This window comes from Otolemur garnettii, unplaced genomic scaffold (genome assembly GCF_000181295.1).
Source record: "Otolemur garnettii isolate 467f Iridium unplaced genomic scaffold, OtoGar3 scaffold00001, whole genome shotgun sequence".
Classification (NCBI taxonomy): Eukaryota; Metazoa; Chordata; class Mammalia; order Primates; family Galagidae; genus Otolemur; species Otolemur garnettii.
Window position 1 is genome coordinate 17,935,898 of NW_003852396.1, and position 13,258 is coordinate 17,949,155.

General features: G+C 39.9%; 1 protein-coding gene and 1 non-coding gene across 2 annotated transcripts in view; both read left to right on the top strand.

The window, feature by feature from the left end:
- The window catches only part of DLG2 (discs large MAGUK scaffold protein 2), a 2,018,366-nt gene that overhangs the window by 699,051 nt on the left and 1,306,057 nt on the right, over positions 1 to 13,258 (top strand). The window lies entirely within an intron of this gene.
- Positions 12,332 to 12,460, top strand: LOC111724670. Its single transcript, XR_002772932.1, has one exon. It is a non-coding gene; the product is annotated as a small nucleolar RNA SNORA40 (small nucleolar RNA).

Below are 13,258 nucleotides of genomic sequence, written 5' to 3' on the forward strand. Positions count from 1 at the left end.
CTAAAAAGGCAAGTAGAACACAGTAAATAGAATATTAACTTTTGAATTAAAACTTCAATTCTGATTTTGCTACTTATCAACCAGGACATGCCACTTAATTTCTCTGGGTCCTAATTTCTCCACCTTTAAAAACATATGGCATAATATGTACTTCCCAGTAGATACAGTAACAAGCAAGTGAAATAATATGAGGTTAAGTTTTGTCTTCAATTATTATATCCTTTCCTCCTGCTGTTCCTTCATTACTACCCTGTAAATAGACCAAGAAACGATTTTAGGCAAATGAGAATAGTGAGGTTCAGAGAAGTGCAGCCATGCTTTAGAGACTCAAATAGCAAATAAGTGCCAAGACAAGAGTCCAACCAGCATCTGAAGAATTAGTGATTCCCAGTCTATAATCCATCTCATACTTTCTGAACCCTGACTCGGCAAAGTCAGTTTCCTTCCCTCTATGTGAAGTGGCTCATACCAATCACAACTTCAAGGGAAAGCCTTGGTCCCAGCCTCTTTTGGCATGAAAGACAGAATTATTCCAGTTTTGTATTTGGTCTCCTCTCATGGTTGGGGGCGGGGGTTGTGTGTTTGGGTTATGGGTATTTTTGTGGTTTGAAAGGTCTACCAACAAATCAGATGGTTTTAACAATGCTTCTGAAGTCAGTGTGCCCAGACTACACTAATGGGAGCTCTCACGGAGGGAGGGAGCGCAGAATACATGTGTTTCACATGTAATTGATTGAAATTTGAGACTGCCCTGGCTTAAGTCATTCACAGCTTCTGCAGAACACTGATTTTTTAGAAGGCATCGTATCTTGCTTAATCATTCTCTCAACCTTTTAATCCTCTTCCCTGTTGATAATCACTGCTTAGCATGTTTCTTGCTGCTGAGAAAGTGGGCAGACAGCTGCTGTAGCCAGTAGCAGATTCTAAGGTTGCTCCTCAGGGGGTTGGCAAAGGATATCTTGTAAAGCTGAGGATTTTTTAAAAAATGTGTTTATTTCCTTCACCCTGGAGAGTCTGAGCATTCAGTCTTGGGCTTTTCTAAACTGTTTATGCCTATGAAGGAAATAATTTAATCAATGTGTGAAAGTGGATTTTTTCCTAAACATTTTAGGCTTTGATAGCTAATTCATGTACATGTCACTGGAGCACTGTAAATCCCTTCAGGGGCTTGGGTCTACCCAGCCTACTCATGCTACTTGTGTTGCTAGGATGCTTATGTTAGGATGCTATTTTTCCAATATGTAAAATCAATAACTGCCCATCACAGCTTTGCACAGCCACAGTTAATTATGCAGTTATTTGGCTACATTTAGAATTTCATGTGATTGACATTTGCCATTTTCTTCCAGGTGTTCAGTGTCTAGACCCCCTGACCAAAGGTTGTAGAGCCACTCTGAGCCATAGGTAGACATTAGTCTAAGACAGAGATAGAGGAGGTGAAGTCATGGTTTCTGTACCTTCAAATAAGGATGGGGTATAGAGAAAAGATTCCTGGGTTATCAATATCATTTAGAGTCACCGCTACCTCTCAATGCATAAGCTAGAACAGTGTTGGAAACGGGTTTCATTTCAGTCGTATAAGCCTTATAGAAATCTCTACTGGGAAGATTCTGAGGCTGCATCCAGGCTCAGTAAAGATGAACATCTTGATTGATTAGCAATGTGTGCCATGGATAGAACAAAAATAAAGAATGGTCTAACTCTGCCATCATCTCTTTTGGGGCTAGGAAATGTTATATTATGTGTAACTTTTTCACAGATATAATCCAGAATAGCCTTTTACATATTTGTTATTAATAGAGGCCTGTGCAGGATATGTCTGGCCATTGTCAAGCACTTTTGAAAGATTCCTTAGTCAGATTTCCTTTGTGGAGCCCTCATGTACTATATTAGTCTATCTATGCACATTATTTCAGTCTCCAACATCTACAAATTTTTATATCTCCAAGGCTTTGCTTAAGTTATCTCCTCTACCTAAAAATACTGTCTTTTCTTTCTTAATTTAGGGATTTTTTTCCCGAGTGTTCAGAGGCTACTTCAAATACTGTGTCTTTATCTACAGAGCTTTCCTGACCTTCCCAGGCAGAAGGTTCGTTTGATTTGCCTCCCTTTTCTGTCTATTCAAAGCCACTAGTTGGATGTCTATTATTATACTCGCCACATTGCTCTCTAGTTACTTGTTTACATGCCAAAGTCTGGCTTAGAATATTAGACGTTATGTTTGAAGCCTTGAAGTGGATCAAATACACAACACCCCTCCCCAAACCACAAGAGGAGACCGAATACAAAACCAGAATAATTTTATTTAAATACGGAATTATGGGCTGAGAAAAACCCATAATTCCTTATTTAAATTTGTTGAACTGCTAAAGTCTGTATTTACAGTGACTGTCCTAGGTACAAATGTTACTGGAATTTCTTTCTTCAGTAGGTCCTTGGTCTTGAGGATTTGAAGAATGACCTCACAGATCACAGATCAGTTATAAGATACAATTTTATTAGACAGAAAGGAATATAGAAGGAGTAAAAAAGCACCAGAGCTTCTGGCAAAGGGAAAATCCAAGTAGGAAGTCTCCCATATGGGTCCTTTGTCTAGGAATATATATTACATTTTGGCCAGGAATTGGTAGATGGAAAAACACCTTGACAAACTCACTGAGTGCATTAACAAATGAATGAATGCAGTCCCTCTGCTGGGGCAAGGTTATTAGGGCTTTGCAAGTTTTATCTCAGGTAAGGGATTAGGATGTGTGCTCCCTACTCAAGATGGAACCACCCCCAAAAATGTCTCAGGCTGCTTTGTTCATGATCTTGATAGAGCCCAGAGGGTGTAGGCTGTTTGTGCCTGGAAATGGGGGTCTGATTTCTGAGCTCACCTGGGCTTAGAGAATGGGGGAATCCCTGACCAGTCCTGAGTGGGGGACTCCTGTATCATGAACATGATGGCAATGATCGCTAGGAGGACAGAGGGAAAGGAAATAGTAAAGAGGAGGAAAGACACAACCAATCTAGAGTCCGACAGGGAAAGATATAAAACTGTGTGTAACAAAGAAGAACATTTACGGGAAGGACAAAGAAGCAAACTAAGGCTTGTGTGTATAGGTTTGGGGCTGAGGACAGAATTGACTTTGCCCTTGGGTGAACAGGAAACTCCAAGGTTTCTTTGCAAATAGTGGACGATTAATAAATTCTTGCCTGATCAGAAGAGAAATAGGTAGTGACTGGATAAATTGGAAAGCACAAATCCCTTGTAATGGCTTCCAAGTTCTCTTTTTAAAATACTATAAGCTATTTGCAATAGCAAAGATGTGGAATTAACCTAAGTGTTCATGAGAAGATGATTGGATAAAGAGAATGTGGTATATGTACACACTGGAATATTATTCAGCCATGAAAAGAATGAAATCATGTATTTCATAGCAATATGCATCAAAGTGGAGGCCATTATCTTATGTGAAATAACTCAGACACAAAAAGTAAATGCGTGTTTTCCGGTGTGTGCTAATATACACACATGGATACACAGTGCAAATGAGAGACAATGAAAGCTCCAAGGAGTGGGCATTAGGGAGGGGTGGTGAGAAATTACTTAATGCAGTATAATGCATGTTATTCTGGTGATGGATACACTGAAAATCCTGATTTCAGCACTATGCAATATATCCATGTAAAAAAAATTATACTTGTAGGGGCGGTGCCTGTAGCTCAAAGGAGTAGGGCACCAGCCCATATGCTGGAGGTGGTGGGTTCAAACCCAGCCCTGGACAAAAACTGCAAAAAGAAAAAAAATTATACTTGTATCCCATAAATTTTTACAAATGAAATAAAAATAAATACTGTGTATATGAAACCAAATGAGTGTAGTGACAGAATTGAGCTACAACTTTTGGAACTGTCCCCCACTACTCCACGTCCGTTGGTTTGCAGTGGGTTGTGTAGAAGTGCTGGAGCCTGCTCAGCACGTTCTCTGTTGCCTTGAAGAGAGCAGCACTTCCCAGTAATGAAATACAGTCCATTTCATTATAATTATCAGAAACTTTAAACTGTATAAAGGAATTCCATGTGTTTTGTTTTCATTTAAATCTTGCCAAAATATTTAAAACAAAACCCCCAAGTATACATGGAGTCATCCCAGTTCAAACATGGGCTAACTGGCCCAGCGTAGCAGAGAACAGCGCAGCAAGGCCTTCAACCTAGGTCTTCATCAAACTGCAAGTCTCATGCTCTCTTATTTGAACTTCCATAAGTCTTGCTTTTTTTTTAAACCACATTCACTATTTCCTTTATTTTATTTTTCTCCTGTTTTACCTCTTCCATTAGTCTATAAGCTCCCTAAAGTACTTACATATCGTTTTCTTCCATGGAAGCCCGTTTGGTGCTAGTATAGTGCCTTGGTTTTTGCATAGAAATAATGTCTTGTTTCTTTAAATGTGTATTAAGCAAATGAGAATTGTCTTTACTCAATATACAATTTAGTTTAGTGAGTGAAGGATGAATGAAGAAAGGAAGGTAGGGATTAAAAGATGAGAGAAATAATACAATTAATAAGTGCATAATGATACCAATAGAGACGGTTATCATTTTCTAGACACATTAATATATGTTAGAATGGTGGTCCCTAGCCTTTTTGGTACCAGGGACTGATTATATGGGAGACAGCTTTTCCATGGGCAGGTATAGGGGGTCACTAGATTCTCATGAGGAGCACACTCCCTATATCTCTCTCATGTTTACAGTAGGGTACGCACTCCCACAGGAATCTAATACAGCCCTTGATCAGACAGGAGACAGAGCTCAGGTGGTGGTGTGAGTGATGGGGAGCGGCGGTAAGGACACAGGAAGCGTCTCTCGCTTGCCCCCTGCTCAGCTCTTGCTGGGCGGCCTGGCTCCTAACAGACCATGGGCTGGTACTGGTCTGCGTCTGCGGTCCAGGGGTGAGGGAACACAGTGTTAGAGGGTAAAGAAAGTCCCACCTGAGATGCTCACCTAACTGAGAAGACATTATGAAGGAGGAAAAGAAGATACAGAGATTTATCAGGGAACATTGTCAGACTTCCTCCAGTGGGGAATTTCATATGCAAAGGGCAGCCTTAGGAAAGGCCTAAATGGCAAGAGCTAATACTGGGTCAGAAGCTATTAGAAGAATGAAATCGGACAATCCATTATACTGCAGGCTTTTAAAAATGAAATTGTGAACTTTTGCATTCACATAAACAGCCAGGCCTGAAAAAGTGAAGGTCAGCTTTAAATTATGATGAAAGTATCTACATTTGGGAAAGCAAATATCCAATGTACTCAGTACAAATAGGAAGCCGGTAGATGGTCTAATACATGTCCACATAAGAGGAGAACTCAATTCGATTCACGCTGGGGGAGGAGGGAAGAGGGGAAGGGGAAGGGGTGGCAGGGAGGGGACTGGTGTGCTCCTACTTAACGCACACAATGTAAGGGTATTGGCACGACTTTTGGGTGCAGGACACAACTATAAGAGGGACTCTACCTAACATATGCAAACATTGCAACCTAGTTGTTTGTACTCCCACATTAACTCGAAATTAAAACAAAAAGAAAAGGATAGCTATTTTAATGGTCAGGTGAATCCTGAGCCCATCTGAACTGGCTCATGGACTCCTTGGGGCATGAAAGAATAGGAAGCAGACTTAGGGGCTGATGTGTTGTCTGTCTCCTCACAGAAGGAAGAGAGGGAGGCAGGGATGAACTAAAACATCTTCAACTTCCTCCTCCAGTTGCCGGTTACTGTGCCAGGAGTACGAATGTGCAATGTTCAAGTGACAGGAAACCAAGAATCAGAAAGGATGAGTGATGTCAGAAGTTACACAGCTGCTGGCAGAACTTGGATCTAAACCCAGTCGTACTCAGCTTCTCTCAGGCCTAGGAACAAACCAGGATTCTTCATTATAAGGCAGCCCCTCGTTCTCTTTCCTCACCTTCTTTACCGAGCAACTTCTAGCTTTTACCTCTCAGCTGAGATCCTATGACTGGTAATTGTTCCCTGGCCCTCAGACATGAGAGGGGTGTGCGCCTATTTGTTCACCTGGTGGCCTGTCTGCTCCACATACCCGGGAGTGGCATTTCTCACTGTGTATTGTTAACTGTCCATTTCTAGGTCTTGTATTAATTGCGAACCCTTTAAAGACAACCATTTTCCATTTTTGGCCCTAGCACATAGCGTAATTCATGGCCCCTAGTCGTTCTTCAGTGAATATTTACTGGATGAATAAATAATTGAATGTTATCTCTGACTCAAAGTTTATGTTTTTTTTCACTCTTATTTATGTTCCTTGACTCCCACTCTTCCCTTCCTGCATAACCCAGTCCCTACTTGGCTTTGGGGGAATTCTTGTTTCAATGTTCTCATTTTCCTTAGTTGGCTTTTATATGTCTTGCTGAACGCTTTTTATTAGATGCTAAAGCACAGTATTAGAAGGCATTAGGTACTGTGCCAAGCTGTCAGCAGACTGGCAAGTGAAAAGAAGGCGGAGTTGGGCTTGCCTATTTGTGTTATTACCAACACAGGTATCCTTTATGATTCTTTTATAGACATCATTAGGTGAGTCATCAGATGAATTATTTTACCAGTCAATCGGGAAGTATAATGTACACACAAGATGTCTCTCCCAGGAGGGAGGGGGAAATGTGATTAATGGTGTGAGTAAAAATATCTTGAAAATAATGTGAATGAAAATACCTTTAAAATTGCTTTTATTTTAAACAATAGAAAATCATAGTTCATGCCTATAAAATCCATTCTGCCTACAAATGAAGGTCTTGCTTCATTGTCAGAAAAATCACTTTCTAAGGATAAGTCATTCAGAAGATACTTAATGGAGTTTGCTCCTATTGCACCTGGTCCCACTGGGAGCAGAGTTGGGGCAGCGACAGAAAAAAAGAAACATAGATTGTCGGCTGCAAAAACATAGACTGAAGGAGCTTGCAGTACTGATGCAGGAATATGGTTAACATATGTGACACCATTAAGAGAGCAAGGAAGTGTATTATTTAGTGCTAGCTTATGACACAAGAGAATAAAATAAAAGATTTCAAAGAAGTTTTAATTCATTCATTTTATTACTCAAGAAATGTTTATTCATTTCTTAGCACAGAAAACATTGTGCTAAGCTCCAGGATCTTAAGATTAATATAATCAGTTTCTGTCCCTGAAGAGCTGCCGCCTGTTTAGATTACAAGGTACGGCTGTCGTAAGAGTGGTGTGTGGAACAGAGCACCAGGAAGCACACGGGAGGCTGCGTTCGAGTCAGAGAGGCAGCATAGGGGAGGAGACGCTTGACCCGTGTTTTGAATTATGAATAGCAATGTGTGCTTTTCTCTGGAGGAAAGAGAGACAGTGGATCTTTTTATAACCTTGCTTCCACTTCTCATTGAGTGCGCTGGTTCATGACTGTCAGCATCAACAATGGCTGTTCAATTATATGGTACCGAGGAGGATGAAGAGTTCAGAAGAATTTTGCTGCAAGTGTCACATTTTATAGAAAAGCCTTACAGAATGCTAAAAGTGAAGATAAATAAAGGAACATAGTTGCTTTGTTTCTCGTGTTTCACTGTGTTTACCACTTCTTGTCATGTAACATTCTTCCCATTGATTTTCTAATATTAAATGCATTTGAATATATTGGTTATAATATATACAGACTTTTTTTTTTTTTTGAGACAGAGTCTTGCTCTGTCCCCCAGGCTAACATGCTGTGACATCAGCCTAGCTCATAAAAACCTCAAACTCTTGGGCTTAAGCAATCCTCCTGCCTCAGCCTCCCCAGTGGCTGGGACTATAGGCACACACCACAATGCCTGGCTAATTTTTCTATTTTTAATAGAGATAGGTTCTCATTCTTTCTTACGCTGGTCTTGAACTCCTGAGCTCAAGTGTTCCTCTGACTTGGCCTCCCAAAGTGCTAGGATTACAGGCATGAGCCTATGTACCCAGCCATGTCTTGACATTTTTTAATATCAGTTGTACTTTTATATATTTATATTCTCTTACTGAATTGTATTTCTTTGAAAACACATAATTAGACTGGGCATGGTGACTCATGCCTATAATCCCAACACTCTGGGAGGCCAAGGTGGGTGGATTGCCCTGAGCTCAGAGGTTCAAGACCAGCCTCAGCCGGAGTGAGACCCTGTCTCTACAGGAAAAAAAATAAGCCAGGCATTGTGTCAGGAAGTTGTAGTCCCGGCTACTTGGGAGGCTAACGCAAGAAAATCGCTTGAGCTCAAGAGTTGGAGGTTGCTATGAGTGATGATGCTATGGCACTCTAACGAGGGCCACCAAGTGAGATTCTGTCTCAATAAATACATGAATAACTAAATAAATGGAAAAATAAGAAAATTTTAAAAAATTAATGAAATCACATTAATTACATTTTATACTTTTTTCAAGGGAAGAAGTAGAAAGGAGCAAATATTTATTTAATGCCTACTGTAAGAATTACGCTAGGTGTTTTATATCTGGTATTGTAAGTCTTTCAATAACCCTATAAAATATGTTGTATTCGCCCATGGTATAGATGTTTAACTGAAGATATAAAAAGGTTAAGTGTCTTGCCCAAAATTGTATAGCTAAATAGTCAAGTACCTGAGATGCGATTCAGACTTAGGTTATCTGCTTCCTCTCCTCTTTCTAATAGAAATAGTTCTCTTTATTTGAAGACTTTCGTTTATTAATTAATTCACAAAGTATTTTGTTATGTGCCAGGAATTTTTGTGTTTTAAAAAAAGTCAGCCATTGCCCTGATAGTGATTGCTACTAGGTAGCAATAAGATATCTGGAAACAATTAGGAAATTTCTTAATTCATCTTGTTTATTGAGAAGAGACTTCCAGTCAGGTCCCAAATCTCTTATTTTAACAAAAATCTTTGACAAATTCAAAATTTCAGAGTAGCTGTTTAAGAGAAAAATCTTACTCTATCATCTTTCCACGTCCCCACCTTGTTCAGACAAAAGCGCTCCTATCAGAAGTCGTACTTTTTAACTTTTTAATTAGACTTGAATTTTCTTATTTGTTAATATTTCCACCACCCCAACTCCAGGGCAGCCATAGCACCATTGCTATGAAAAAATTTGGTCCATAGGGATATACACTTAAAAAAAAACTTCTTTAAGTTTGTAGCTCCAAATATTGGATAGACAACAGTATGATTTACTGGGGCAACTTTAGATTTGAATGAGCAAGATATCAATAAGCTGCCGATTCACACAATGGACTGAAGGTCTAGATTCTTCCTTTACACCAAAATAAAATGTTAATGTTTCCATACTGAGATGCAAATAAATATCATTCCAGAGTAGATGGGAGACAGGGAAGAAGCAGGAGTAGTTTTTGTAATGAAGACTGGGTAAAGTCTGAAGCATACCAATACTAAAAGCATACCAACTTTGTGTTAAAAGTGTATAGGATAAAATATTTAAAACTTTTGCTGGCATGGCACCTATAGTTCAAGCGGCTAAGGTGCCAGCCACATACACCAGCACTGGCAGGTTCGAATCCAGCCCAGGCCTGCCAAACAACAATGACAACTATACACTCCCCTCAAGAAAAGCCAGGTGTGGTGGGCACCTGTAGTCCCAGCTACTTGGGAGGCTGAGAGTTTGAGGTTGCTGTGAGCTGTGATGCCCAGGGTGACAGCTTGAGACTCTATTCTAAAAACAAAATAAAATAAAGGTAAAACTTTGCTTATACTTCACAGGTATCTTCCTTAAATCCATAGTAGATTTTGTACTTACAGATTAAGTAAGAATCCCTTCCTTTCTCCATACACTGACTCCTTCTCTATCTTTAAAACATACACATACTAGTTTCCATCTCATACAAAAATCCTATTACTTTTCTATATATTCAGATTACTCATTGAAGACTCATCATGTCCCAAGCACTGTGTTACTTTGCATAATCGTGTTTTGGCCTTGATAAGGCCTTCTCACCGCTCAGGAACCTTGTTTAGGAGTTAACTCTTTCCTGTTTCCTTAACTGCTTCTTTTCACGTGTAATCTTCCGCTTATAGCAGAAACGTATTTTTTCTTTTGACTTTGCTTCTCATTCTAGACATTGACTACCTCCTCCCCCTGCTCCCTCACCTCCTATTGTATACTTCACCTCACTGTAGCCTGTCTGGGCCTCCATTTTTTCTTTTTTACCTCGAAACTTGTTCTCCTTAAAGTTATCAGTGACTTCATAGACGCCGAGTATCATCTGGCTTTGACATTTTTGCAGCGTTTGAATTTATTGATACTTCTCTCGTACAGAAATCCCTTTCCTTGACTTGTGGAAACACATACTTGGCTTCTCTTGCTGTGAGTGTCTGCGCTCCTTTTTGGTCTCCTTCCTTGTCCAGGAAGACCTGCAGCAAGACTAGCATAGGGTAGGGGCAGAAGGAGCCTGGGAGGAGGCAGAGGCTGAGAGAGCCAGAGCTTTGAAAGTTGTCTGTGGGACTTTGATCTCTGTGCTAAGAAGAGCAAGAAAGGTTTGAAGGGTTTGGAACAGGACTGTGATGTGCCCTGAGTAGCAATTTAGAGTAGAGATCGCAAGCAATGGAAGGGGGGTGACTAGCCAGGAGAATATTAGAATAACCTTAAATAAAGGAAGATAATAGCTTAAACGAGAATGGTAGCCTCAAAGAAGACAATAAGTGTACATATCCAAGGCGCAATCTATCAAGGACATAGGTAACGGGTTGCATGTGAAAGATAGGATAGGTAGTTTGTAGTTGGAATAACCTGGTACATGGCAGAGCCATCTCTAGAGAGAGGAGAAAATTTGGTCTGTATAAAAAGGAAGGCAGGCAGTGAAGCTGGCAGGTGGATGTGGTTACTCAACCGTGCTGGTGTCCTAATAGCTTTCCCCGTGTAAAAGTGCCATGACCTTTTACAGCCCTTGTTCTCCTTGGCATTGTTGAAAAGTATTTCACAGTATGAAATATGTGGCAGCTCTTTACATTTTGAGGGGACTGCTATTTGGAAAAAGCATTAGAATGCCTTTATGTGGCTCTAGAGAGGATAAGGGGGACCTGTGGGAAGACAGATTTTAGCTAAGCATGATTAGCTATAATGATTAATGGAAAGGAGATAGTGGTAAGGTACTTGCCGTCGCAATTGTTAATATGATCCTCTGTGACAACTTCATGGGGATTATAATAGGGAAGAATGTATACGTTGGATGGAGGAAGGTCTGGGAAGGGCATGGCCAGACAGATGATCATCACAGTCTCTGTTTTACTGAGATTCTATGAGACTGTGAAATTTCCACGTCCTTCTTTCTCCTCTTCTGATAAACACAGGAAGTTCTGAATAACTATCGCCTGAAGAACCTCTCCTGGTTGCAGACTGCTTATTCATTCAGAATTCTGTCATTTTCTGAGTGCAAGCATGAAAGCACAATTTATTCAGAACAGTCACCCAGCAGTAAGACACTAAGAATGCATTAATGAAGCTGCAGTAATTGAGGGTTTTACCCAGGTGTAACTCCTAGCCCTAACTCATGCATAATTCTTCTTTGCTAGGAATTATACCTTGCTTAGCCTGCAGAGAGTGACCGCCTTAAAAGAGCTGCCTGTTTTAATTGTGAGAGAAGATGTTTCTTGTTATTATGACCCAAACAAGGGAATGATTTGCCTCTAGAAATATGGAAGAGATTTGAATGCTAGAGAAATACGAGGGAATCAATGTCCCTTGTCTCAGATCTTTCAGTAACTATCTTCATTGGCTTAAGGCTGTCACCTGTTTAAGTAAGAAATAAGGCATTTCATTTTTTTTTTTTTTTTAGTTATTGTTCACATTAAAATAGCACTTCTGTCATTAAACAGTAAAGAGCTGCATTCTTATCCATAGTTCTACTCTGGTACCCAAACCATATTCATGATGCAAAACCGAAGCCACATGTATGAACAGAAACAGGTGCCAGCCTGTGTGATACTGGATGTCATATTCCAGTGGGAGACTAAAATTCCACCACCAAATTTTCTATTTATGCCAATAGCAGTTAACATGCGGCATATTTGGCTGGCAGAAGCTCAAGCCTCATAAACCTCTCTAGTAGTTTTAAAGGCTTAACCCATCAAGTTAAGCCACAACCATGGAACCACAAAGCTTCCTGGACTCTGATTGAGTCTTTTCGCTAGCTATTACATTCCAGAGATGAATTGTCCTGGGAATTGTCGATTCCAGATATGAATTGTCCTAAGCAGATGCTTAGAGATATTTAAAAATAGACAGTTTAGCAGGTGCCTTGCAGAGCTAAGTCTTCTCAATGGCGAAAATTTTTGGAAAAAAAAATGTAATAGAAAGACATGTGTAAACGGCACTTGTGTTTGTTTTTGTCTAACTGTGGACAAAGACTTAGAGACAGGTGCAAAAAAAAAAAATCCTCTTTTGCAACCCAGAACTCATTGCTAAGTATGAGTTTTGATACATGTAAGAAGGAATATCATGTTCTCTGAGATAGTTGAAAGTGATGTGGTGCAGGGCACAGTGGCTTATATATTTCTCTCCATAAAAAATTAGAAACCTTAAAAAAATAGAAAAAAAGAAAGACGTGTGTGATGAGTATCACAGCGAGTGACATTCACAGTAAAGGAATTGGTGTAGGGTGCAGAGGACAGTCCAGGATTCACAGCTGGGGAGGATTTATAGTAGGCTTTAACATGCAATTTGGATCGCCTCAACAATGAGGAATAGGAAAAACATGTTAGGCAGGAGCAGACATGGAGATAAGACACGGAGATAAGCCTACATAAATCATGCTAAGGGTCTACAAGTGACCACATTTCAAAATGGCTCACTTTGGAATTTCCCTTGAGTAATAATGATTCCACTTCTGAATACAGACTTAGGCTAATGGGCGAACGGTTGAAACATGATGAAAAGAGATAGGCTTTTTAGTGGATGTGTTTACCTTTAGTAAATTTAATGCCGGGTAGTGAGTCTCTCTTTTGCCAAGAGTGGTATGATTGATAACAGTGGCAGCATAGAGTGCTACTCCACAGGCTTTATCGGTGTTAACTTACTTAGCCATCCAAGAATTCTAGAGGTGGGTACTAATACGTATGATTTCACTCTAGCAAATAAGGGCACTCTAGCAAAAAAGAAATACCTCATCCATGGTTGCAGATAAGTTTTTGTACTACTTATGACTTAAGTTTATTTTGAGGAAGAGCAAAAGATTGGAAGAGAGGGAGTGATTTGATGCTAAAAGTTATACTAAAAAGTTTGGATTTTATTCCCTAG